This window comes from Paramormyrops kingsleyae, chromosome 13 (genome assembly GCF_048594095.1).
Source record: "Paramormyrops kingsleyae isolate MSU_618 chromosome 13, PKINGS_0.4, whole genome shotgun sequence".
Classification (NCBI taxonomy): Eukaryota; Metazoa; Chordata; class Actinopteri; order Osteoglossiformes; family Mormyridae; genus Paramormyrops; species Paramormyrops kingsleyae.
Window position 1 is genome coordinate 22579001 of NC_132809.1, and position 22236 is coordinate 22601236.

At 45.7% G+C, this 22236-nt stretch overlaps 1 protein-coding gene across 5 annotated transcripts in view; it reads left to right on the forward strand.

Moving 5' to 3' along the window:
- Nucleotides 1-22236, forward strand: part of LOC111845729 (semaphorin-4B-like) — a 69050-nt gene that overhangs the window by 22188 nt on the left and 24626 nt on the right. Inside the window, exons 1-2 of one of the 5 annotated variants that reach the window (XM_023815355.2) lie at nucleotides 11514-11919; nucleotides 12155-12210. The exons of 2 other annotated variants lie outside the window; for them this stretch is intronic. The gene's annotated coding sequence lies outside the window, so the exon portion shown is untranslated. Of the gene's footprint in view, nucleotides 1-8120; nucleotides 8316-11513; nucleotides 12211-22236 lie in introns of those variants that run through there. 2 more of the 5 variants (XM_023815351.2, XM_023815352.2) reach the window with 2 other exon arrangements.

Sequence of the window (22236 nt, forward strand, 5' to 3'; positions counted from 1 at the left end):
CAGACAGACCCAGAGACACAGAGACCGACACACAGACAGAGGCAGTTACATATAGACAGGCACACAGACACACAGATGAAGACAGAAAGACAGACAAGCACAAAGACAGACAGATAGACAGACACAAAGATAGACAGAGACCGATAGACCCAGAGACACAGAGACAGGCACACAGACAGAGGCAGTTACATATAGACAGGCACACAGACACACAGATGAAGACAGAAAGACAGACAAGCACAAAGACAGACAGATAGACAGACACAAAGATAGACAGAGACAGATAGACCCAGAGACACAGAGACAGGCACACAGACAGAGGCAGTTACATATAGACAGGCACACAGACACACAGATGAAGACAGACAAGCACAAAGACAGACAGATAGACAGACACAAAGATAGACAGAGACAGATAGACCCAGAGACACAGAGACCGACACACAGACAGAGGCAGTTACATATAGACAGGCACACAGACACACAGATGAAGACAGAAAGACAGACAAGCACAAAGACAGACAGATAGACAGACACAAAGATAGACAGAGACAGATAGACCCAGAGACACAGAAACAGGCACACAGACAGAGGCAGTTACATATAGACAGGCACACAGACACACAGATGAAGACAGACAAGCACAAAGACAGACAGATAGACAGACACAAAGATAGACAGAGACAGATAGACCCAGAGACACAGAGACAGGCACACAGACAAAGACAGAAAGACAGACAGACAGACAAAGATAGACAGACAGCCACAGTGAGAGACAGACAGACAGACACACACACACACACACACACAGATGGGCACAGAGATAGACAGAGACATACCCAGAGACAGACACGTTTGCACATAAACATTCACACACAAGCAGATTCACAAATACAAAGCCACACAGAAGTTTTTAAACACTTTGCGTTTCATGTTTCATTAGAGGTTAAGCTGTATCAGTGCCACAAACAGAAGGAATGAGGCACAGAATGGCAGTTAATTACGGAAAAATATTAAAACACAAATCCCACCTATGTAATGAAACAAATGGGCTAAACCTTAGATTCAGTAAAAGTGACACATTGATTACAGCTGATCAAACTCTAGGCAGTCTACTAATGAAACACTCAACATGTTCTACTGAAAGCAATCACACCGCAACTGGAGAAGGGCCCAAAAATGATCTGCACTAGCTGGTTACGCAGCCTTGATCTATTTCATCCCAAATGACCTCACTGGCGTTAAGGTCAGCTGATTTTGCACCCATGTCATCTTGCATCTTCCTCAAACACAGCATTTACAATGAGCACATTGCTTGAAGTTCATCCAAATAAGGCTGAAATACAGGATGCTCAACCCTTCGCATGTAAGTGCATATAAAACGCAACATACAAAGACAGAGACACACAGACACACCCACACAAACACACACAGACACATACACACATGCCTCTGTGCCCAAAGGAACGTGCACAATTTCTACTGAAGATGCAGAAATCTGATGTTCTCCTCCACTGTTACAGCAGCAACTGACAAACATAAACCCGATTTTATCCGATATTACTCGCATTGTACAAATGAATGGTACATTTTTGTCTATTGTCATGTAAATTTACTTTCATTTTCCTCTTCGTGTATATGAACCATTGTAAATAAGAACTAAAGTAACCGGATTGCAACTGGATGCTTTTCTGCAAATTGCTTTTGCATTACATTGTTTTTAAAATGAATGCATTGATTCATTACACACTCCTTCCAGTGCTCTTAGGCTCAAAAGTATTAATAAAACAAGCACTCACACCAGGAAAGCAATGGCTTCACTACTCATTCGTTATTTAGACGGAATTGTATTACATAAAGCAACTACACAAAAACATCATTGTTAATTTAAGATTTTATTGATTCAAACAAATTAAGAAAACAGGTAAGTTTTCTTTCCCCTGTAATCTGGAGCACATGGAGCCACACTCACTGAACACTGGAGTTACTATATAACCACAGAAATCAATTGTACAAATGAATTTGGAAACATAATTCCAATTTCCTTCGATCTCGCCTTTCATTTGCCACAGATTTGCGTGATGTATCGCATTTCAGTCGTTAGTGTTAGTGGGCAGCCAGCCAACATTGTCTGGATTTAGATGGAAGCCTAAAGACTTGGGTTGTGTAACTCAGTTTGGCATTATGTGGAAAATGCCTAGTGCATTTTATGGTAAATTAGTCAAGATCAGAGGTGGATACTTCAGGTCCAGAAAGTAAAAATCCAATACCAACCAGCTGAGTACTCTGTGACTGTGACATTTTCATGCTCAACTGGTTGGTTGAAACAAAATCTTAGTTTGGAGTTTTTCTTTCTGGACCTGAACTCTCCACCTCTGTGTATGATTACTATTACAGTATAAGAGAAGATGGCGTAACTGCCATAGTCATTTGTCTACAATGATAGTGATAGTGTTTCATGGCTGGGATCTCAAAGGGAAACTGGCTGCCCTTTTTCTTTCGGGAAGTTGATGGTGTCAAGCAACCATGAAATTTGACCCTTATTGGCCCCGGCTCAGTCATTTAAAAGGCTGCATTTGCTGCTGGAGGTTCTGTTGTTTGTGTGCGTAGCATTTAAGCTGAGCCGCTCCGTCTCAGGGTCGATCCTGTGGCCCTGCGTGGTTAATGGCTTCAGACATTCCTAGTAGATATGGGTTTGTCCAATCTTGCTCAATTCGGATGGAATTACGTGCAGGATTACGGCAATTGCTTGAGAAGCCTTTACTGAGGATACCCAGTGTTTGTCCCAGTCGTAAAACCCTAACATAACAACCGCCTGCTAAGTGTAATTCAGTTAAGCACGATTCCCCCGGTTATTTGAAGCTCTTAAAGTATCCTGCAGCCGTTTTATCTTCAGTTTTGTTAGAAAATCACATGGTTCTTAAAATGACGGCAGATTTGTTGCGACTCGTCCGGCGGTGCTGCAGCCAAAGTCTCTGAGATGCCGCCGCCGTGCTGATTGGGATGCAGACAAAGGGGGCCGCAGCTATAATGCAGACATAACACGCCACCGCAATAAGGATAATGCTGAATCCGTTTTCTTAGAACTCATACAAAGTTATTTTATTCAGTCTTATTAACTCTCCATCCACGTGTTTTTCTTTTTTTAGGAATGTAAATCTGCGTTTATTGCACTCAGAGGAAGCACCAGTCAATTAACTGCAGCCAGTTAATTGGCCTATTTGAAGCCCCTAGAGACCTGGCTCCTGTGATGTACATCCACGTTTAACAACAGCTGCTACTTGCTGCTGCCCTCACGACCTCTGACCTCTCACCCCTTTGCACTAAGTACAACACTAGCGCAACACTAAGTGAATTCGGTAAATAGCTCCATGGAGACACGGTCTCCCTTGACCACGCTAAGTAAAACACGCTAAACATGAATTACCTGTGTCAGTATCTCAGTGGCTTTTAATAGCTGATTTCAACATCTGTTCATTCAGATCTGTGGCAACACCTAGCTTAAAACCCCCCTCCCGCACCACATTACTCTATTATTGCTGGTATATCCTGTTGTATTTCTTACCAGCATGTGTGACTGGGGGGGGGGGATTTAAGCTGACACTGGTATTGTTTGGCTCCTTACTTGCCATACGGGGGCAGATATGCGAGCTCAATCGCACGCCATCGGGGAGAGGGCGGGACATCACTCTGGCCTTTGATATAGCCGTCATATGTCAACTGGGGTGCAGCAAAGTGAATTACTCTCCCCCGACATGACGCTTCAATGCTAAGGTCTCGCCGTGCCGAAGCCAGAGGGCCATCTGTCCGCACGGCGTCAGGGCAGAAGCGGCGTAGAGCTTCCAAGCGCATAAAGTGCGTTTTTTTAGCACTGGCCTGGATGCGGGCAGGCTGCCCCCCTCCCCAGTAATCCCTGGTCTTCACAGGGCAGGCTGACTGCTCATGAATCAGATGAGTCTCGTCGACAGAGGCGTGTGATGAATAGCAGAGGAGCGCATTCAGTCTGAGGATCACGTGACTGGCTAGCAAATATCTTGGGGTATCTGCCAGATCTTTAGAATCGTCATGGGGTTTTCGCTATTCGGAATATGCCTCATGCTGCAACAAAAAAGTACATGAATCGCCGACCTTTGCATAGCCTGCGTATAAACAAATGGGTCACTGAGAAATAGAAACTTCTGGAAGATCATGAGGAGCAGAGGATTTTCTACGGCGAGTTACACCCCTCCACAACTTTCGTTCTGTAGAGGCAGGATGGTGGTGAAGGTTAAGTGAGGGGTTACACTGCTTCAAATAAGGTGCGGGGCTGGGATCTATCAAGCTGCAGCATGCCGCTTTTCAGGGGGGGGGGGACAGCCCCTGGAGAGAAGCCCCAAAAACACCATCGCCTTGGGAACACATGGACCCTTGAGAACCAGAACAGAGAAGAAAAAGGCAGAGAAAGGCCGGTCTGCTGGGTTTTACTCCATGCTGAACATCTCCTCTTCTTTTGATGCCATTTTAAGAGGCTGTTAGTCTTTCTGGCATTTTTTTCTTGCTCTTGAAGTTTTCTTTGCCTTTTTGAGAAAGTATGAGTTTACTGCACAAAAACACCACAGATAAACACAGCAATCTGCGCGTTCCTGTTCCGTTGATGATGCACTCGGTCTTTCTGCTGTTGCAAAACAACACGTCTCTCTCTGTATGGGTTCGGCTCTTCTGAAAACGCCATGAGGCACGTCGGGCGGGGATAATGCCAACAGCTGGGCTGAGCTCGATGCATGAGAGCGCAGTCTGACAGCAGAGGTCTGTCCTCATCAGGCGAATCGGATTTGCTGCCTCCCAAACCTCATGTCCTTTGGCTAAATGCTAGTTAGCGCCTGTCATCCACCTTACTATTGACATCTATAAACCCACACTGAAAAAAGGGCGGGGATTTCAAATGACACTTATTGCAGCTGAAAAGCTATCGATTTTAGGCATAACAGGCTTCACTTATCATAGTTAATGGAAATCCTCAAAATGACTGCCAAAAAGCAATTAATGACTCCCGAAGTGAAGAAAAACCGCACGTCAACACAGTTAGCAATACATCATTTCTGCTTCAGGTTAGTCTTTGAACTGAACTGATGTCTGTTTTGTTGCCAACTATCAGTGTCCTTGAAGACAGACTGGAGATCTCTCCAACAGCGGGATGCTGCAGATGCTAGCTGTACTAACAGCCCAGATAGCCATCAAAAAGAAACTGAAGCACCTGTAGATAAAAGCCGATGCCTTTCGATTTCATGTCAAAAATCGCTGCAGAATTTATGTGGGTCAGGAGACTCATTCCTTTTTTGTTACTGCAGTAGGAACTCTCTTCTGATTTTGATTTTGCAGATATCTTGCACCCCGTCCCCTCGACCCAATGGTGTCAGCAACAGTGTCTGAAGTAAAGAAATCTGGCAGGAGGAATAAAGATACAGTTTTCACCTGTAGGGGGTGCAAAACTCATCACCTTGGCTGCTGAACCAGCAGTTCAATCAGGAGGCTTATTGTAGAGCCACTTATCCTGAACAACATGCCTAAGTACTAAAATGATGCCAAAGATTAGAATATATCAAGTAATTTGGTGAGCACTGTATTGCATTATTGCAGACTGTTTAAGGATGAATTTGTATCATACAGAGATGCAGTAATCCACAAGCTTTTAAAGCTTGCAGTCTTGCAGTTTAACAGAGAAACAGGTTGGAATTTGATGGCATGCTTGAATTGTGTGTAAAGATGTGTTTTTTGTTATCATAACCTTGTAGGTTTGCTTCCAAAGATATTAGTGCCATTAAGTGAGTGCTAAAGAGATCAGAAATGTTTGACTAATTTACACAAAGTTCATGTTCATTCGTTTTGCAGAGGTGAGGCGTCTGTTTTCATAGGTCTGGTGCTCAGCTGCGTCTTTATGGTTGTGCAGTTTGCATTTTCTCTCTGTGTTTGTGCGGGTTCATTCCGGGCGCCCCAGTTGGGAGTTCCCCAAAATATGTGAGTGTCAGCTCTGTGACACGCTGTGACCCCTGCAGGGTGTCCCCTGTACTCCAAGCTGCATGCGGTGAATAGATTGCGATGCTGAGTGATATATTTTGCGTGTAGTTTTGTTTGACATTTAAATTTTTTTCGATAATTTATTAAAGAATTTAAATTATCCTATTTCATTTTAATGGTGGAAAGTTAAGTTGGGGCGGGTATAGGTTCCAAACCCATGTTACCCCCCTCCTCCTGTCCAGTGCTTGACTTTCAAACATCCTTGAGAAGTGAATCCTCAAATTACTTTAGGGATAAAAGCGAGAGGCAGCACAGGGATCTGATGATGGGCTGCCCAACTGCGCACAGCAATTTCCACCGGAGCCCGTCGCTTTCCAGACGACAGACGGCCGCGCAGAGCGAGGCCCACTTCAGCCCGTCTGCGGCGGAGTCACGCCACATCAGTCGCTGACTGGCACCGGGCCAAGATTACAAACAAAATACTCCCCTTCTGTGAGACGGGACAGCGGGATGACGTGTCACAGAGCCACGGATGGGGCTGTCAGATGTCCTTTCGACATCGATGTGCAGAAAACCCCACCGCTGCTGCTTTCCTTGCACGCTTTGTTGACTAAAATACCGGCATGTCCTGGCAAGGCTACTGGGGGGAGATTCTGCTCAGAACAGCATGGGTGACTGTACTGCAGTGCACCTTAAAGTTCACCCCCTTTCCTCTCCTGCGGGACGTCAGCACTGCTGTGTCTCTGCCTGCCCTCTTTGTTGACTCTCACTGGCTGCCAGTTCCTATGGGGTTTTGGAATGAAATGGAGATTTGGTTTAAGGTGCTGTAGCGTTCTGTTGGATGGTTCTTGAGAAGTAAGATGTCACTCTTGTGCTTGCATTTCACCAGCACTGCTCTGTGTCATCCCGGATTTCTTAAGCTGGCTGGGCGGGGGGGGGGGGGCAGAGGCTCAGGGGGCAATGTAAACACTCACCCCGCTGCCTCTATAGATCCACCCGCGGGTCTCTGCCAAGGCTGCTGCCATTCGCTGATTACCCGTGACCCATTGTTCATGTTCACTCTGGGCCTAAACACATCAGACGGAGGTGGATTACACAAGATTAGAAATTCGGCATCCTACTGGCTGGGCAGTGACACACCAACTGCGGTAACTGCCTTTGTTCGGGAACTGGCTATTCCCACGTCACTGGACTGGATATAATCCAGTGCAAGTTTAATAGTGCAATAGTAAACTGCACTATTAAACTGATGAACTGTTACTGCCGGTCTAAGGTGACGTTTTTCCAACGTCATCGGGTATAGAAATCCATGACCCCGCCTCTTCCTGTTTGGGGGCTCCAGAGACCCCTGAGGTGCCAGCCTGGGGTCCCCTTTTACGCAGCCCTGAGTGTCCTGTGGTGGGCATTGGACTCAAGCAACAGTCCTTCTGTGCTACATTTGGGTTGATCTGTTTCAAGCAACTGTTTCAAGTTGTTTACAGGGATCGTGTCTGGAAATTTCTTTGGCAGATGGATGTTTTTTTCTCCGGAGTTTTCATGCTGTACTGTGGTGGGTAAATGTTTGTGAACCCCCTGGAATTGACACGGATTCCTGTTTTGATTGCTCCTAAAATGTGGTCTGATCATCTTACTTTTTCCAGACTCTGATGATTAAAGTGTGTTCAGAAAGACAGAAAATGTACTTTGGTTTGTGTGTGATTTGTTTAATCAGGCTGTGTTAATCTGTTGTTATTATTACGAGGGTCAGGCCACAGCTTTGTAGCAGTCAGTGCAGGAATTCTGGCAATTGCAAACTTTTTCTCAGCATGTGTTTTGGAAGCTGTACTTAGTCAGTACTTCACGTGTCAACTTGAGGAGTATTCCATTCAAAATGTAATAAATCCCCCCCCAAATGAGGACCATATGCCCAGTATTTTTTGCATCTGAAAATCATATGGTGTCCTCCCAGGCTGTAAACATTGGTAACAGGTATGCACTGTAGTACGCACTGTAGTGCTGTTTATCTCCATTTTGTGGGGTGGGGGTCGAGCTGCTACTTGCCGAGTTTGGGAGGACTCCACCCCCCCCCAGCTCCAGGGATTTGCTCCTTTGTTGTTTGGCTCTGTCACTGAAGTGGGAGGTGCTGAGGAGCGCAGGGGGAAAGTGAAGCAGAGCGAGCGGGCTCATTCCGGCAAAGGCTCTCCCAGCTTCTCAGCGATTTTCCTGCCCGGCGCGCCGCGTACCTCAGAGAGGATTCACTCGCTCCGGACACTGTTCATTCCGTGGATCCACAGCCAGGATTCTGCCGGAGTCACTGAGAGCCAGCGCTCAGCCCAGCAGAAGTAAGTACTGTCCGGGACTGTACAGGCAGCCCTGAGCTGCGAGTGGCTCTGCGCGCCAAGGAGCCACCAGGACCTTCAGCGCTGTCGGCTTCCAAGCGAGTGCTGTCACTCCACGGAAACTGCCTGATGGATTCTCTGTTCGCTGTCACTTGATTCTCGTTAGAGATCTGGGGAGTTCATGGTGGCAGGGGGCAGAGTCTGTCTCCACAACCTTATCAGCCTCAGATAGCTCAAGGGGGCATGGGGGGGGGGACTGTTTGCTTTTGCTTATGGTGTAACAGACAGCTCAGTGCCAGGCTGCGGAGAGGTTACTGTGCGGTTTCACTCATTTACGTGACCCTCCCCCCCCCCCGAATGGGGGGGCTGGACGTGACAAGCTGCCCTGAAACATACCTTCAGCCTATAAACGTGGTTAAGCTGGTTTGTGAGTTTAAAGTCTGTGGGATACAGTCGCAAGTTTTGTGGCTGAGGTGGAGCCTGAAGGACGTGCCATAAGTGTCCGGCTTGTGCCTGCGTCAGAGCGGCTGCAGAGCTGTCAGTGAAAACACCAACGCATGTGTTCGGAAAAGTGGGCGTCGGCATTTGAGAAAAATAAGGCAAATAAAAAAGAATTAGGCTGCTAGGAAAATGTACTCAATTTGCCAGATAAACACCTCCAAGTCTGACATCTGAAATGGGGAAAATGACAGCTTTGCTGGAGGAGTTATTACCCGCGTGTATGCTGGGTGAGTGACACGTGGGGGGGGGGGGGGCGGCGGCTCTGTGTGCAGGGTGTAGGAGCGACCGGTCCGTGCTGATTGGCCAGCCACAGTGTTTTCTTTTAGTCTGTCCGCAAAGACAACAGGCCACTTGTGGTCCGGGAGGCAGCACAATACCCTGCCTGTTGACACGCTCCGAAGATTCCGGGCTGCGGCTGCACGCGCCGTGTTTCTTAAAACCCGCGTCTCACAGCAGGGCTGCCTGATAATGGCCCGACGGCAGCGAGGGGCCTCTCCTTTGGACCGGTCAAACATACACATGAGCTTACTCTTTAAATCCTGTGCTTCTTCTTTTTTTTTAAAGAAATTCTGCTTAGCTCAAAACATGAAACCCAAAGTGAAGTACTGTGTGCAACGTCATAGGAGGCGAGAGCAATGCGAAATGGGAACAATCTGCAAGACGTTAATCATTAAGCTTCGAAAGGAGGGAAAATGCTTTCTAGTACTATCTCGGACCCCCACCCCCCACCACCACCACTCTTTCTTCCAATCAGATCGCAGCGGCATTATCCTCGATTTACGCCAACTTCCCTCCCATCTGCAGGCCAGTACAGCCACCTGATTTACTCGGAAGAAATTGTGTAGCGGGGTAACTGTGCAGCAGCGTGAAGCAAGAATGTAAACACTCTGCTCGGGAGCAGGGGCTGCAGACCATGGCTGCTTCTCGCTAGATCCTCCCCTAGACCGTCCACATTTTTGCTCTCTCCCAGCTCCCTACTGGGCAGGAAAAAATGTGGGCTGCCAGGCAGGGAGCTGGGAAGGAGCAAAAACATGGACCGTCTGGGGTTCCCCGAGGACCGGGTTGGGAAACACTGATCTAAATGGCTGGGAAGAAGTTCCTGCGATGGGAAAAGAGGGACGGCCCTCAGGAACTGTTCTGGCTTGTAACCTAGTGGCTAAGCGCGGCCCCCGAGGGCCCCGCTTGAGAATCCACTCGCACAGAACATCCCCCCCTTATTCCCAAGGCGGCCGAGCGCCACGGTGTGGGAAAGTGGCCTCTGTCCTGGCCGCTGGCCACGTTCCCGCCATTCCGGCCACTTCCGAGGACGCTTGGGTCACACTCTCAACCCCGCGGCCAGCCACGGCTGACAGTGGAGCGCCAGGCCAAGAGCGTCTCTGAGATCCATTGGGGGGGGGGGGGCAGCGGGCATGTGAGTCACTTTGGGACACATTGTTTCGGATGGCATCATCTCGGGGGAAGAGACGATGCCTTTCTCACAAGAAAGGTCAACAAAACACACAGAAACTGACCAGCATCCATGCAGACCTTCATTACAAAGTCTCTCCTGGATATATATCAGGGAGCCCAGTGTGCACCTGTTACCCACAATGCAGCAGGATCCCTGCACCTGAAGGGGCCTTTTGTTTCTTAAACCTGCTGGACCATAAGCCATTCAGATCAAGGCAGTAGATGATGTCCCCCGTCAGCATGGAGGTGCTTTGGGGGGGCTCTGCTCTTTGTATGGGGTCCATAGGCTGGAATATGCTGGAGTACACTACCACTCCCTCTCTCTCTCTCTCCCCTTCTCTCCCACTCCTTTTCTCTCTCTCTCTCTCCCTCGCTCTATCCCCTTCTCTCCCACTCCCTTTCTCTCTCTTTCTCCCTCGCTCTCTCTCTTCCTCACTCTCCCCCCTTCTCTCCCACTCCCTTTCTCTCTCTCTCTCTGTCACTCTTTCTCCCCCTCTCTCTTTCTCCTTTTCTTCTCTGTGTTTTGCCCCAGCGCTCTCTCCCATCATCCGGCAGGGTGAGAGAGTGCGATGGAGGATGGGGGGGGGGGGGGGGGGGGGTCAGTGGCACGTCCCCACTCCCCACACCCAGATGCCAGTCTGGGCCAGGGCTCGCTTTCTTATGGTAATGTGCAGCCAGGCCGGACCGTTAGTGGGCCGTGGAGTGAATTACTGCCTACCTCCTCTGAACCGGCCGAGCACAACCGAGCTCCTCAAGTCCGCGCTGAATCGGCACTTACAGCCGTCAGCCTCCGCGGCTCTGCCCAGCACCGAATGAAGGGGCTCACTCTAAACTCGGTCAAGAAGTACATTCCGGAAAGTTCTCTGTGGCAAAAACTATACTCCGGCTAATGTACACAGAAATCCTGAGATTTTATATTAATAATTTACAGTTGCTGACATCACCAGGTATTAATGATGTATTAGCAACAGAAGCCATAGTGAGTGTTAACTTTGTAGAACTGTTTAACAATCAATCCTTGCTGGTAGTTTTTCCAGGGTTAAGCTTATAAAAGTTTTCAAAGATCATAAACTACCTATATTATACTTTTGCTCAAGTCATAGTAAAGACTATAGAAGGAATTCTCTGACTCAGTGACTTGCAGTTTTGAAACATTCCCGTTTCTCTTAGAAATGCATTGAAACAAATATTTTGTGCCTGATATTTAACTGAAGGGGAATTTACATCAATCATTATGCAGCCTTATGGTATTGCCTAGCTACCCAGCAACCTTCCACACTGACCTTGATTCGGCTCAGATTGTCCCTAACTCTTTCACTGGAGAAGAAGCCAGTTTTAGCCCCAGTTACTGTGAAAACACAAGTATATCTGTGAAAACCAAAGCGCACAGAGAACCGCATGCCACACTGGGAGGTGTTATTACACTCTTTGTTGCAGTGTTGGTGAAACAGAGCTGACAGTTCCTCCCCCCGCCCATAAAAAAGAGAAACATTTAGCCTACGGCTCGAATTTGATTCCTCGGCTTTGCCCCTCACACGCCTTTTGATGTGTGTTTTAGGGGAGCGCACCTGTGCTGCAATCCTCCGTATGTTCATAACTTTATAAAAGGAGACTGTGATGCCGTGAAGAAGCCCTCTTTATCAAGGATCTTATTGCGGTAAACCTAAAGAGGCAGCCGGTTTGACAGAGCCAGGCTAGTTTACCAGGTTGACGTGATCGCCGATCTGAGTCATCGGGGTGCAGCTGAGATTAAATCTGAAAGCATGGATGAGATTTATAAGAAACGATTACTTTGGTTCGACGACTCTTGACATTTTTCTTGTTTGTCTGCAATTTGTGCTGTTCCCTCTTCCACGCTATTTGCATGGTCATCGGAACCGTAATCCGTGCAGTCAACCATCCAACCTGAACCTTCATGTACCATCCATTAAAGCGCCGCAAACCACCGGTAAGACCACTGTAATGTATCCCTTCTCCGGAAGATCTGCTTAATCTGTCTTCATAAAGGCTTTATCATAAAGTTTATGGTTGCAGCACTGTGTGCGGTTGTTTGTTTTGTTAGCTACATCATGCATAGTTTTGTATTTGCATTTGTTTTACCATTTCAGTCTCGTCAGCTCTGTATACTTTATTCACCGATCACCGGGAGTATTTCGCCGCAGCGTGGTGTTAGGCAAATTTGTAGAGCATATTGCTCAGGGTGTACTTGTACTTATTAGAAGCCTGCCATTAAAGTGTCTAATAGATTTAATGTGGAATACCATAGAACAAAAAAAACAAAACAAAATACTGTGAATAGGTCCCACCAGGCGCATCGTTTCCCGAACCATTTGGCCGCTGTCCTCCACTTAAGCTTAATCATAGATTGTACTTTTGGAAGACAGTCCACGAGTAATCCTAACTGGTGAAGGAAGACACTGAGTGTAAACTAATTTGGTTCTGTTTAAGGGAGTTTGCATTTATACAATGCTCATATTTGTATATTTGATCCTTGTTTTGAAATACTCCAGCTGTAGATTTAGAGGGGACGAAAAGCGCCGCTAACCGGCATGAGAGGTATTGGTTCATAACGCTTCATTTAATGTATGCTTTGTTTGGTTCTGGCCGTCGGCCAGGGGAAGGTACACTGTCAGGGGAAACCCAGACAAACGCACCGTTAGGGATAAAATGGCGTGGTGTCGACTTCACATTTCACTTACTATCAGCAGGAAAGATTAAAAGCAACTGGCAGTAGAGGTGGACAGGGGACCCTCTCTTCGTCTGCCAGGCGGGTCACGTGTATTTACAGCGAGTCACATGGGTCCGCAGCAGGTCACGTGGTTGGTGTGTGGGATTCCTCGTAGTTCCAGCCCGATCTCTCATGCTGAGAAGGGGCTTATCTTACCTTTTGTGATGAAACATACGGACTATATATTAACTGTGAGCGAAATTGATAGTGTAAACATGCTCTTGAGTTTTTTTTTTGACATTTTAGGTTACCTGAACCTGTTTGTAGAGGGATTTAAACGGTGTTCTAAAATTAGTTGTAATTAAAATATCCGTCTCTGAAGTTTCCTCGTTCCCCCGTGATTTTAGGGATTTCACTTCAGTTTTGCCCCGTACTCCAAAAAACGCGCACCGACTTGGTGCCTCTAATCTCCATACTGTGTGATTGTGTGCTTCTGCACCCAGAGGTGGGCTGGCATCCCAGCCAGGGTGTCTCCGACTTTTTTCCTTGTTCTTTCTGGCATAGACTGCAGACTCACTGCCTCCATTTACTGTACAGCCACTTACTGTATGGGAAATAAATGGGTGGTAATTAAAATGGTGAAATTTGCTTTTTTAGTAAAACCTTTTAAGACCGAGTAATACAGGATAACGCCTCTTATTTTATCTCTGTACGTGAGAATGCTTGAACAGTAAACCTGATTCATATTGTCCTACCCAGATAACTGTAAAAAAGCACAGGGGTTGTGAGTGTTTATTGGGAGTGGCGAGGTCAGGGTGCTACCCCCCAACCCTCCTTCCCCCCCTTATGTAATCAGTTGATTTATTGTGCAAAGTAATGGTCTGGTTCTTTCTGGTTTTTCACTTTTTTCACTCATTTAAGATAAAGAACTAAGCATTTATTAGTATTTTATTTGCCTGGGTAAAGTACAGGTACCCATTCCTACCATCACAGTGCCAAGTGCCATCCTCTAATCCTAGCGTCCTGTGGATCTCTTTGCTGTCTGTCCTGATGGCACAAGTATGGACCCAGTAATCCATGCATGTTCACCACTCCACTGCTACCCCAAGAGTAAAGGTCTCTTTGTTTGAGGTGGCTTCTGCATTATTCAGCATCTTTTAGTAAAGTCAATAAGCAACAATGGCTATGTGGTAAAGTGCAATGGTGTTGTTATGTGATATAATGCAACCAATCAGTGATGGTGATTAATATGTGGGGGGACAAAGGACCAATTTTTGGTTGATACTTGTTGGAGGGAGTCTCTGGGGGACTTGGAGCCTGATCTAGGCAGCATGGGGATGGGGTACACTCTGCACATACACACCTCATACTCTGGGCAACTTAGAGGTCCTGACCAAGAAAAGCAGTTAGAAGATGGATGGATAGATGAAAGAGAGATCTGGCGGTCCAGTCATGTCCAATCCTCCATATGCTAGAAGTTCAGAAAATACATCACGCTGTGAGGTCACTCAGCCTCAGTGCCCAGAAAAATCAGTATGAAATTCATCTCCTTTTATGAAAGTCGATGGCTAGCAAACACAGGTTTTGTCATGTCGTTTGTTAAAATGCTAAACAAACTTAAAATCACTTGTATTTATTTATTTTGTATGGGTGACCCTTTGCGAAATCGTCTCCAGTTAGGCTGACATTTGTTTCAATCAAATTTCATCTAGATTCTGAGTCAGAATATTTCATTTTATTGTTAAAGGAATTCTTTGTTTTTGATTGTTTCATTTGCCCCTTCATCTCCACATGACTGTCTGAACTCTACCAAAGTCTGCAGTGAAATGGAAGCAGGGCATGTGAAGGCGTGACCCCTAAATTAGGTGTTACTTGGAAACTGCTGTCACTGTCATATCCCAGCACAGAGAGATCTCCATTTGAGTCACACCAACCAGGACGCTCCCCTCTCACTCTGATTCAGCCGTGGTCAGTTTGGTGAACTCACTCACACTGTGACGACCAATATTATCTCTGCAGTAAAAGCCTGTAAAAATGTGGGAATGGAAAGATCATTTCCCGTTCAACTATTTGAACAGTCCTGCGTTTTACTGACCTACTTTAAATGCAAAGTGGTGCAGCTTTTCCACCTGTGGCCCAGGCTGAGGATAACCAAGGCTGAGTCTCAAAAAGAAGCTGAATTTTTTCGGAAAAAAAAGTAGTTTTGGTCTCTGACGTCTGAAAAGCCAGAAACTCCGACACAGATCTGAAAGGAAATCAAGATAAACAGAGCCAAAAAAACAGAAGAATATGTCTTACACATGCAGTGTGTCTGCTGCATGCCTCCTGGTTCATTTACTTTTTGTTTTTTATTTTATTTTTTATTTTTTGAAGCATCATGTTACAACAGCTGAAAATTCAGATTTGGATCATAAGTACCAATCTTATTAGTCTTCAGACTTAAGTTCTATATTCCTTTCTAATATTTAATTTTCCGGAATATTCTATAGTAATCTCGAATGGAAAAACCTCGTGCTCATAGGTCCTCATGGATCCACATGCAGCCATGGACAAAGGGATGAACATGAGGTCAAGTGGGTCGACTGCTTTTTGCCAGGGTAGCTTAGTGACTGCCGGTTCCTAAGTATTATGGGCTGTCTCTGTAATCACTGGGTGTTTCCTGCCCGGATAGAGTGTAAAGTGGTCCCTTGGCAGCTATTCTGGGGGCCCAGTCCATTACTCGGCTCAGTAAGGATATCTAAGGTTCATAACAGGATGCCTGCATAATTACTGGGGTGGGGGGGGGGGGAAGCTTCAAGCTGAGAGACCTGCATGTAACGCTGCAGCAACAAGTGCAATCTGAGCTCAGCCTCTGTGAAATTAGCCCCTCTTCCCTCCCCTAAATGAGGGTCCCTAAGGCTCCCGGTCCTGGGGGGGTTCTACCTGGCTGCTCGTTAACGGAGCTGCCACCTCCGAGAAAATTGCTGCAAAAGCAAGACGGCTAGATCAATCTGTGATAAAACGTACAGCTTCAGGAAACTGAGCCCCGAGCATGTAACGAGGATTCATTTGGACTAGAATTAGATCTAATTAAGAATTTTAGTGGGGAGATAAAACCTATGCAGTATGACTGAACATTAAAATACCGTTATGTGATGATGGTTTTATTGGAACGGGAAGTGGGGGAAAGTGCTTTTTAAATGGTTTCTGTGGAAGGATGGTGATAGAGAAATGAAGTGACATGCAGTATAGCATCCCCCCCCCCCCCCATGAACGGAACCGGGTGGCAATGGGTTCCCCCAACGCACCTGAAGCCTGTGAACTGATACACTAAGATCATCACGCTTGGCAGGGCTGGGAAGTTTGATTTACTGTAATGTTCTATACTGATTTAAACACTTAGAATGTTATTACATTTTTATTGGCACATATCAGAAAGCAGAGCTTGGCTGGCTTGCAACGAGGCTTCGGTACAAATGTGTCAGTGGAAACTTCGAATGTTGATGCCACAGTTATGTTTTTTCATTTGTAAATTTTTCTTTGTGATGTTAATAATTGTAATGCATCCATATTCCAACCACTGGTTTATGGGGGAGGTGGAGCCTAACCCAGTGCTAGGGCGCAGCTGGAGTGGGATGCAGTGGATTGCAGTGCACCCACATACACACACTCACACAGTCGCTGAATTCAGATGCTGCTTGGCCAAACTGCATGCATTTGGGCCTGGAGGAGACTGCGAAATCCAGAGCGGAGACGGGATTCAAACCCTGAAGACAACGATGCAGTGCACTAAGCCTGAGTGCCTGTAGTAATCATTATAAGGATACATTGAGTACTGATATCTGATACTGGCTTACTTCTTATTACCTACACTTGACGCATTAGATCAAAACGGCTCGAATGGTTTCTGTCAGCTGACCGATCAGGGCGCTGTCATTTCATGGACACTTTCGGTATCTCGTCATGAGTAGGTTTTACTGAGTTATTCAGCAACAAATGAATAAGGAGGATTATGAAGACAGAGTACATGATGTACTGGCTGAATTACCCCTCTGATTCTCTTTGTGGCACGTTATCCTTCTACAGAATCAGCGTCAAGATCTCTATAGATGTTACATACATTCAGACTCTGGTAAACAGGCATTTCAAGACAATCTAGTGTTACAGAATTATGTTTTAATCTGACAAGGATGCAGTCACTAAAATATTCCCGGCCAGTTTCAAAGGAAGGATAATACTCTGTAGAATTGTAGTGTGATGCTAATTCATTGAAAGTTGAGGTTCTCATAAAACCAACAGGTAAGTATTAAAAAAACGGGCGTATTGTTTGGGGGTCCTGAACCCTTTTCTCTGGTGTCCTGACTATTGTGATCAGAGCAACAGTAACATCTGAGCTGATGAATTCTTTGCTCTGTAAAGGATGTGGTGTGATTCTGGTTAGCTGCACACCCCTTTAAGGAAAACATGGATCCGTCAAGATTGTAAGAGCTTTACGTCTTTGGCATAACAACTTACAAACACCGTATAAAAGGAGTCATTAAATTGGCCTGAAAGGTCTACAGGAATCAACTGGCCTATGGATTTAAAAAAAAATGCTCCTGAAGGTACATCAAATAACATAAAAATGTAACCTGCTTGGAAAAAAACAAGACCTTAATTTGGCAACCTTTAAAAGAGAAAGAGAAATTTTATTTTAGTTTGAGTAGAGGAAAATGTGTCTGCGGTCTCTCTTCTATTGCTGAAAGCCCTCCGTTCATATTTCCCTGTAAAGGTGTCCTTACTGTTACGTTCTAGATAATCTATGCTCCCAGCATAGCAGGGACACCGAAACGTTGACTTACAAGTCGATAGAAAATAATAAAATGCTGCTGGTTTCTTTTTGGCCTTAACACACAACTGTGATAAATTAATTGCCATTTTGATACGGTGAATCTGTACTCTAGTGCTTTGCATGTTAGTCATGTGAATTTATGCCCCATATTGGATTTGTCTTGAGTTGTATTGCATTTGCGATAAAGATCTCAGTGGGATGATAGTGGTAATTTTACAAATAAGGTCTCAGCATGTCTGTGGTGGAAAAGATGGTGAATTTCCAGTGAAATACCACTAATGAAATTTGGGAGTGGGGGTGTGCTGCCGATGGTCTACGCTTCTGTAATAAGACCCTCACAAGCCAGCATCATAAAAGCCGAGGTGAATTCAACCTGCAGGACGTGATGACAGAGATAGTCTGCAGCATTCTACACTGTGTTACATTTGTTATGGAAGTTCCTAGAACCTTTTCTTTTAGTTTCCAGACAGGCGAAGACCACAACATTAAGTAGACTGAAAAATGGATGAAGCATATATAAACGGGCAAGAAAGCTGGGGGAGTAAGATCAGGTGAGAATAGATGTAGATGGTTGACTAAGGATCAGACCTGTGGTCCCCCAGCACATGATATTGTGGTCTAACCCTTGTGACTGTCCTTATCAAATGATTGCCCAAATCTTTATTTAGGGCCTTCAGGAATTACTGACAACAGAAACTGCTATGCTCAGAGACACGTTGTCAGCACACTGTTGCCCAATATACTGTAACTGAAGCATTTAGCATGTCCATATGTACTCTGTGAGGTGACTCTTTATCAGGTATGTCGTTTAGTCATAGTGAGTCAGTTTTATAAATGCAATCTGCTAACCCTAAGGAGTTTCATCTAAGTGGCCTTTGGCTTCTCCCTGTACACCCTGTTGTCTTTACATCAATGAATCGCTACAAAAACATCCCCCAGTATGCTGATGTCATGGTCGATATTACTTCCTCCCATTTACTGGAAGGGAGGAGGGGGAGAAATCACTAGTGATGAGGCAGCCTTGGAGTCACAGCAGTTTCAGAAACTTTGTACTTGGTATGTATCAGCAAGGTTCTGGGTTTCATTAGTGTGGAATTCTGGGAAAGAAGAGCGGAAATCAAGCCTTGAGCCCCTAGCCGATGCACTTTATGACAGCTGGTTGGCGTCACTAATAAAAGGGATTCTGTGTTGGAGCCAGATGGAACACAGTAATCAACTATCATTTGTAGCTGATAAGGTTTCATATAAAATCTGCTAATCATATGTTATGCTGCTTCTGCCAGAGTGTCTGTATTCGTAATGGATAATTACAGATGCTGTTTCCTTTGTTGTACTCATTGGTATGAGTAAGAACAGAAGGAATGACACTTTGTTTACACCTAGAGTGTTGAAAGATGTATATACTTATCCCGGCATTGCATGTGGCAAACCTGTACGACGACATTTCCTGCCTTTGACGTAATGATGAGCGCATGTTTCCTGTATGGAGAGAGGGCTGAGTGATATGCTGTGGGCGGTCTGTGGGCCGGTCTGTGGGCCAGTCTATGGGCTGCTCTGTGGGCCGGTCTGCGGGCCAACCTGGGCGATCCTTGGGCAGTCTGCTGGCGGTCTGTGGGGCAATCTTTGACGTGGTCTGTGGGTTGGTCTGCGGACAGTCTGTGGACTGTTTTGCAGGTGGTTTAGGGAGCTCTTTGGGCGGTCTGTGGCCGGTCTGCGGACAATCTGATAGAGATCTGTGAGCGATCTGGGGGTGATCTGCAGACGGTCTGTGAGCAATCGGCAACCAGACAGGCACAGCCGGAGTCCTGTCTATGGAGCATCTTCTGCTGAATCACGTTTGTTCACTACTTGTTTGTCTACTTTTTTTTCAGTATAAAAAACACACAGATATGCAAATCTTTTCAAAATTATGTAGAGGGTGGACATGATGGGACATTTTACACTGAATGAGGGAGAACAGGTGACATTAAGTTCAGCACACAGTAGATGGGCTCACTATATACCGTTTCCAGGAAAGAAAATAAGCATTTTCATTTGCAGTACGGGGAAAACATCTGGCTCTGCTTTTCTGCCAAGGCTCACATGAACATGTAAATGCACACGCTTTGCCTTCTGCTGAGCTGTCATGTCTCAAGAGGAGCCCAGGTGCAGTGCGTGGGCGCCGTGTCAGTGTCCCCCTCCCCCCCGTGTCAGTGCCAGGCTCTTCCAGGTCCTTCAGTTTGCTCCAGCTGTCCAAAAACATGCAGATAGGGTAAGGTGTCTCTTTTAGTGTCTATAAATTGGCCTTAGTGTGTTCCCTGCGATGGACAGGCATCCCCCCCCAGGAGACCTCTGACTTCAGAGGCTTCAGGCTCTTCACCACCCTCTGCTAGATAGAGCAGATTGGGAAACGGTGAGATCGAGCAAGATGAAGATGAATGTCTGATCTTCAGAAGACCAAGAAAATAGCTCAAGGATGTTTAATTTGATTTACATTTTGCATGTAAATGTATTTATCTGTGTGTGTGCGTTTGCATGTGTGTGTGTTATGGCTCATAATACCTGCTTTGGCTTTCACAGTATTATGAAAAACATTCTCACAGCCTTCCATAAAATCGTACATCCTTAACTCTCGATTAATCATCAATATATTATAGTGTTGGGTGTTGTGTTTTTTTTCTAGTTATACTTTAAATAAATTAAGGGTCTTACTGGCCTTGCTGTAGTGACCAGGCTAGCATCAGCTTTGCCTTTAACTGCACTCTGCTGCCCAGTAGAACTATGGGTGCAGATATTATATGCTGCGCAGAATCATTACTTAGTACCACTAATGCTAAAACTGTCCATTCCCAACACACCAAATACTGCCTGCAAATTCTAAAACTGTCCATTCCTGACCAGCCCAGAGCATGAATTCCCTGGATATGTTCCCTGAGGGTAATATTTTGTGACAGCAGAAAAGAGGACGTTAAAGGCCTTGAGGGGAGGGGGGGGGGGGCATAAGTTGGATGTGCATATTGATGCCCCTTTTCAAATTAATCTTTGAAATGTCTTGACAGAAAATATATCCCAGTACTTCTTCGGGTCACTTAGAAAAATGAAGAGTTTTATTTATAGATGATTTTTCTAGCCTGGTTCATATTTTCCCATAAATCTGCTTAGCGTTAGGAGATGCTATTCGTCAGTCAAATCAAAAACATAAGCATGGCTTCAATGGGAAAGTCAGAGTGGTTAATGGATGGCTCTGTGGTCCTGATACCGGTGTGTGTGGACGTATTGCATGCAGCACCTACAACATCTGAACGCCTTCCATGGGTTTGGTCATGTTCATCGTGACTTTTTAAAGGGATCCCCTGTTATCACTGAGATGGCTTTTAGCACAGCTCCCCGTGAAACCTTTGACTGACCGCAGTGCCTCCTGTTCCAAGCTTGGCTTTCAGCATCTTTTTGGACTGTACAGGAACCAAGAGATTGAAGAAAAGCAACCAGCCAGCACGGTGTCCACCATGTATCAGGTGCAGACTCCCGTTGGGAAGTTTGGGAAAATTCTGAATGGCCTGGTCTAATGAGGGCCCCCCCCGATTTTGCCCAGTCGGTGGCAAAATGTACCAAGATGGCCTCCAACTCAGATGGCCCGTGCCTTCATGACATTAGTCTACTGTGCTGGGTATTAGACTCTAACCAAAAGGGTTCTTTATTGGAGTTCAGTGATTCTTCTCTGTCCATGTGGCATTTCCAGGTGACCATTGATGCCTCTGGCCATCATATGAGTTGTATCCCGTCTTCTGACAGGAACTCTGGTTGGGTCTAGGCCATAATCGCCACAAAGGAGATTTTTATGAGATTCCCCATCATCGCCTGGAAGAAAAACCAAAGTATAAGGAACATCTAACAATGGATGCATACAAACAGTTGCCATCATTGCCTGTTAGTCGTTTTAGGCTGTAGGTCTTCGTGAGACCTGTGGAATGAAACAGAAAAGTCAGCTGATCCTTCTAAGCCGCCCCCCAATGTCCTTGAGGGGCCTTCATGACCATAACACTTCTTCTGCTGCTTCATCTTCACAGACGGCTTCCCCTCGGAGTCGTGAGTCATCATCTAAGTACGCAAGCACACCTCCTGGCTCTTAATGACATAACGAAGCGGATCCCATTAGGAATAACTGTGTTTCTCCTGCGTTCTGTCTCTCCTTTCGCTTGCTGCATATAAATGAGATATGATGCATAAAATTTTCATCAGACCTTTTACCAAGTCAGTCGTTTTTCTTTTCAGTTCCTTATCAGGAAAGTGATATCTTAATTTTTATTCGTTTTTTTTTTGTGCTTTTATGCCCATCCAATAATTCGCGGAGTAGAAAATATCTGCGATTTGATTCAGCCTTGTCAATCATGAGCTCAACATCCATCCAAATGTTTCCAAACGGATAAACATAACTACTTACCTGGACATAAGCAGCTGCTGTTGCAGCTTGAAGACCAATTACAGTGTGATCTTGTGAATAGATCCTTCCTTGGGAC